We start from the raw sequence: 6,499 nt of genomic DNA on the forward strand, positions 1-6,499 counted from the left end.
AAACAAGCAGAGCAGGAGGATAAAGTCCAGCTCGGGTGGTGAGACATGCAGGGGACACCAGCAGCTCTGCCAGGAGTGCCTGGCTGGGATCGGGACCCCTGTCCGTGCCAGGTGAGGGTGGTGGGGCTTCATCTGCTGAACCTGGTCCCCCCTGGGGATGTCCCCAACACCTGAGTCCCATCCCAGAGCCATACACCTTCCTGGGGAAAATCCCCCCCGGACTCTCCCAGAGCATTTAGACGCTGATCCTCCAGGATTGTGCTCCATGTGGGGGGTTTTTTTTGTGCTGTTTGTCCTCTCTTCCTGCCTCTATCAATCCTGTAGCCACAGAATGAAGCCAGGCCTTGGTCTCCAGGAGCACGTGTGCTCTTCCCCGCGCTGCGTGCGTGCCGCAGTTTGGAGCCACCAAAGAGGTGCTGAAGTGTCTTTTATGAATATCAATGTGGATTTCGTAAGAGGGATTTAAATATAGCTGCCTGCTTTCCTGGGAGACCCTGTAGCTGTATTCTCACTGCAGCAAGAGCTGCACCATCTGCCCAGCATTCGCAGCCGCTTCCCAAAGACCGCCTGGGACTTGTCATCCTGCATTTGCCTTGCACAGGGATCCAAAATCAAGGCTTTCTGGGGGGAAAAGAAAAGGATGGATGGGCAGGCTTCAGCACGTTCAGATGTGTAGATCAGGTGCATTTATGCGGCATTAAACAGTGTGGAAGCTGGACACGGCTCTGAGCAATCTGATCCAACGTGGAAACCAGCCCAGCTCCGAGCAGGGGCTGGACCTCCAGAGGTCCCTCACAGCCTTAATTTTCCTGAGGTTCAGTGAGAGATTCAGTTTAGGGTGTAACCATATGGTGGAGGAGCAGCGAGGAAATCTGAACTCCTGGGGCACCTGTGACATTCTCTGTCTTCCTCTTGTTTCTTCTTCTCCTCCAAGCTCTTTGAGTGTGCTTCAGCTCCAGTTCCACACCCATGGCTTGTCTCCAGTGTTGCTTGAACCTTACTGCTCTGCAAGTGAAAATCCACTATTTCCCCCCCCCCCCTTTTTTTTTTAAAGCAAAGTGTTTAAAATGCAGTTGGGCCCGTGCCCAGGTAAAGCACAAGAAAGTCAGGCAGTCATTCTTTCCTCGTGCTAGGCATGTAAAGCTTTGCAAGCAAATAAGACTTTTTTTTCTCTTTAGGGTAAGCAAATATGCCTTGAACCTGGGGAGTGTCCAATTCTTAGCGATTGTTTATTTGACCAAGGCATAAATTACCGTGCCTTCAGGACAAGGCTAATAGAAAAAATGCTAATTAGCGCTGGTCAAAAAATTTTCCAGTGGAACATTTTTTTTCTGTCAGAAACTCCCCTGATTAGTTAAAGTCGAAATGTTCCAGAAGAACGTGTTGATTTTGCTGAGCCTCAAATGCCACGGGGTGGGAGTAAGGAAAGGGGGAATCCATCAAAACCCTCTTGGTGGTTCTCTGATGATTTATCTGCTTGGCTGCCGGCCTCGTGGCACCGCTGAGGATGGGAGTTTGGGGCAGCCTGCCGTGCAGGAAACGTGCCGATGGACAAGTGGTGGAAATTCCTTATTCCTGGATGGGAGCTGTAAATACAGAAGTCAGGGAGCCTGTCTCATCTCCCCAGCTCCCTTCCACTGGACACCAGCCTGGGAACGTGCAGGCAGGATGGCGTATCAGCATTCCCAGGTGAGATAATTCAGGCAGCTGAGTCACATTTCTCCTCGGCCTGTGGAAGGGAAGACTTGAATTTCGTGCTGGGATTTCTGCAGGGAGTGATGCCTTGGGAAGGCTGGCCTGGAACAGAGACTGCACAGAGCTGGAGAATAAAGGAGGGATTGATTGAAAGGCCTCCAGGATCCACCTGGGGCAGGACAGGGCCTGGCCAGGGCTACACCCAAGGTGGACACAAAATGGTCACAAAAATGGACAGCCAGTCACAAAGTCTGACATTTTTATAAGTTTTGGTCCATTTGCACATTGGGGTTTAATTGTCCAGTCCCAGCTCCAGGCTGTGAGGTCCCATCCTTCTTGTCCCTCCCTCCAGCCCACCCTTGTTTGTGCTGTTGGGGCTGAGAGTTGTCCTTGGTGTGCAGCAGGAGAAGGATTTGTTTTGTGTCCCTGCTGTGTGCAGAGCTGAGTGACGCTGACTGTGAGCTCAGAGCTGCACCCCTGAGCAGCACAGAACCTGAAAATACACGAAAGCTCAAACTGAAGGCATCAGGAGAAAAGGATGAGCCGCTCTGGTATGATATCTGTTTGGATTTGGGCTTCTACAGGTGCCACTTTCCCACCAAACCTGCGTGCAGCACCTTTTTTTTTTTTTTGCATCTCACCCCTCCTTGTCTCCTGACAGAGCTGCCTTTGCAGGCGAAGAGATGAGGACCACGGCCCTGTGATATTCATGAATGCAGAAACAGCTGCATGGGTTCAATTTGCATGGAACTTCGAGGGCTCCGTGACCAAACTGGCACTGAAAAGGCCACGGGCATGGATCTGGTGGTAGCAGCTCACTCCTGTTATAAATGTTAAACAAACTTTTATAAAAATAAAATTAAAAATATAAATATATATATAACCATAACTATAACTATAACTATAACTATAACTATAACTATAACTATAACTATAACTATAAATATAAATATAAATATAAATATAGTTTATTATAAAGATATATTATAGAGATATATTGTTAAATATATTTATTTATAAATAAATATTTATAATAAATATTATAAAGGTGGCTTTTTGCAAATGTTAAAAGGAATGCTGTATGTATAACATTGTAAAACTTCGCGGTATGAATAGAGTTTTAACAAAACTTAGAAATGGCAGTGTGATAAATATACATCTTAGGCCATAGCATAATAATAAAATGGAGACTATGTGATGTTAAAAATGCTTTAGGGAATGGTGAAGGCAATTAGAGAATTCCTCACATTTGCAGATTATCCTCTCTGGATGAAGATAACAGTGGCAGAAACCAGAACCCCCAGAGGAAGAATTTATTGACTCTCCACTCTCATGGAGGGTAAGAACAACAGCATGGAACCACGAGGAGAAATAAAATATATTGATTTAATCTACAGGATGGCATGAAGACAAGCCAAAGGTTAAAAACAAGCAAAAGAACATCTAAACTCCAAGGAGTAGTTTAATAACGCATAATGGTCTATGAATATGCAACAGGTTGATAGAAAAAATAAATATTTAAAGGGTGTTTCCAAGACAGTGAGGGTGCACTTGGCTGAATACCAAGCACCCAGTCATACATAGATTTTCTTTTTAATCCCTTTGCTTCATTTCTGGCTCCTATTGCCCCTTTTTATTAAACTTTTAAAATTCCGCCAAGGAAGCGAACCTCGTTTTCCGCGCTGCGGGTCTGCGCTGCTGGCCTTGGGGAGCTCGCATGCCACCAGCGGCGTGTTTGGGTGGTGCCTGCACCAGTCCACGTTTGCTCCTGGCTCTGCTTGTGCCTGCTTCACTCCTTGGCTCCGCTCCCGCTGAAACCAGCCCAGCTCTTTGGCCTTCGACATTTTCCTCTTCCAAGGAACACCTCTGGGGCTGGGCATCACCCTTCCCCGAGCCAGGACCACCCCAGCAGAGCCCAGGGCTTGGCAGAACGTGGCTCTAAAGCTGACCAGAACACGGCAGGAACCAGGACTGAGGAGACTCTGAATTGCCAAGCATTAATATTTGATGCCTTTCAATATTTAAAGAGCCTATGATAATTTAAGAAACGCTGTCGCTTTTAACAAAAAAAAAAAAAAATTATTTGTAGGCATCTCATAATGGAGCGAATCCACTTGGAATGAACAATATTTTGGCTAGGGTAGACGTATGGCTCAGACAGCTGCCTACATTTATTTTAAACATCAGAGAAATGGCAATTTCGAAATTCTCTGCTAGAAACCTCAGGTCTCAACAGGCCAGACTCCCAGCCAGCAAGCAGAGGATCCAGACAATGTTTTAACATGGGATGTGCTCAACAATTTGGTTGGAAGTTTTGCCTTTGGAAAAACAAACAAACAAACCAAACCAAACCAAAACAAAAAAGTAAAAGGGACAGAGGGTTTCCCTGCGAGTTTTGCTTTCAGTGAAAATATTTGGGTACATCTGAAAGTCGAAAACCACAGCTGGGGAAAAAAAAAAAAAGAAAATAAAAAAAAGGAAAGAAAAAAAAAAAAAAAAAGAACTGCTGGTTGCCAAGAAAGGAGAAAAAAATCCTCCCCCCCCTTTTTTTTCTTTCTTCTTTTTCTTTCTTTCTTTCTTTCTTTCTTTCTTTCTTTCTTTCTTTCTTTCTTTCTTTCTTTCTTTCTCTCTCTCTCTCTCTCTCTGTTTCTCTCTCTGTTTCTCTCTCTCTCTTTCTCTCTTTTTCTTTTTCTTTTCCTTTTTCTTTTTCTTTTTCTTTTTCTTTTTCTTTTTCTTTTTCTTTTTCTTTTTCTTTTTCTTTTTCTTTTTCTTTTTCTTTTTCTTTTTCTTTTTCTTTTTCTTTTTCTTTTTCTTTTTCTTTTTCTTTTTTTCTTTTTCTTTTTCTTTTTCTTTTTCTTTTTCTTTTTCTTTTTCTTTTTCTTTTTCTTTTTCTTTTTCTTTTTCTTTTTCTTTTTCTTTTTCTTTTTCTTTTTCTTTTTCTTTTTCTTTTTCTTTTTCTTTTTCTTTTTCTTTCTCTTTCTCTTTTTCTTTCTCTTTTTCTTTTTCTTTTCCTCTTATATATATACATTCGTTTGCCTAGAGCATCCTGCAGCCGTTTACCCCGATCAGGCGCTGACAGCACCGTCCTTTGCCTGATGAAAGCCCTGTGAGGCTGCAGGGGGCCGGCTGCGGCCGGAGCATCATCTCGCTCACCCATCACATCGCCGGGAGCCGGTGGCACAATCCACGTGCCGCTGAGAGGAGCTGCTTTATGTAACACGATCTGCTCCCAAAGAACCCAACGCACCACGGAAACTATGCGGGGCCGGCCAAGGAGCGGCGGCACGGCAGCGCAAACAGAGACAAACAGTCTGTGGAGGGGACAGCACGCTCGGCTTGCCAGCGAGGGAACGTTCTGCATCCAACAGCCCCTTTTGTTTCTCCTTTCCTCACCGCGAGGGACACCTGCAAGCAGAACATCGGAAAAAATTGGGATTTCTCTCAAATGGGAGCAGAAATCCCTACCTGCAGCGGGTCTTGGCAAGCTGTACACAGTGCACAGGGATTTTGTCTGGCTGCCCCCGGGGGCACCTGGGGAGAGTCACCGCGCTTTTGTTTTCTTCCCCAGCCGCCGCTGAGGTCTAAGCCACTTCTTCACCTTCCTCCTCTCTGGTGCTCCTGTGTGTTGCCCAAACACCGCCCCGTTCTCTTGAATTCAGAGAACCACAGAATCATAGAGTATTCTGCCTTGGAAGGGATCCATCAGGGTCACTGAGTCCAGCTCCTGGCCCTGCACAGGACACCCCATGTGCCCGAGAGCATTCTCCAAATAATCCTGGAGCTCTGTCGGGCTTGGTGCTGTGACCTCTGCCCTGGGGAGCCTGTTCCAGTGCCCAACCACCCTCTGGGTGAAGAAACTTTTCCTGATATCCATCCTAAATCTTTCCTGACTCAGCTGAGTGCCTTTTCCTCAAGTCCAGGACCCCCAGGTGCCTTTCCATGGCACTGCTCCCCAGCCTGTCATTCCCCAGTCTGCACATCCAGGTGCGGAATCCATCACTTGCCCTTGCTAAACTTCGTATGGTTGGTGATTGCCCATCTCTCCAATACGTCTAATTTGTATGAGCCGGGATAAATTAAAAAAAAAAAACATTCTCAACCTGCAAAAAGTGGGAAGATGAAGGTTGTGCTCTGCGTGGCTTTTCTGCTGAACACAGGGAGAGTGCAGGGAAAGGGTTTCCTGTGGAAATCGACCTGTGTCTTCACAGCTGTCTGGTGCATTAACATCTGGAACCTCAGCCTGCAATCAGAAACCGGGTCTGATCTTTTCCTGTTCCTGTTCATTCCTGCACAAAGCAGAAAGGGTGTGAGTTTGTTTTCTGCCGCCGTGTCCCTTTGGGATGATGGGACAACTTCTGTCTGTCGCTGGAGGTGTGGAGGTGACAGCAGTGTCTGGTCCTGCTGGGTTCTGGGTGCAGTGAGGGAAAGCAGTTCTTTTTTTTCTCACTGGTGATGCACATGGCAAAACAGCTACGGCAAAAAAAAACCCAAAAAACCCACCCCAGCACCTGTCCCAGAAAACAGAAGCAAACACGACAGAAGGGTAGTAACACAACAGTTGAAGGTTTCAAAATGTTCACAGCTCTTGTGATGGGCGAAGGCAAGAGGAAAGAACGGAGTTTCACACTTCCAATCCTAGTAAACTCCCCAGAGGAAGGTCTGGTTCAGCCACCGCTGAATGTCGCTGGCAGAGCTCTGCCAATCATCCTGCAGCCAGAGAGGGGTGGATTTTGGAGCCCTGAATGCCTGAATGTTGCAAATTTCAGAACATTCCTCATCTCTACAGTTTGCTCATGGCCTGATA

This window comes from Chamaea fasciata, unplaced genomic scaffold (assembly GCF_029207755.1).
Source record: "Chamaea fasciata isolate MVZ Bird 193981 ecotype frontalis unplaced genomic scaffold, bChaFas1.0.hap1 SCAF_3, whole genome shotgun sequence".
Lineage (NCBI taxonomy): Eukaryota > Metazoa > Chordata > Aves > Passeriformes > Sylviidae > Chamaea > Chamaea fasciata.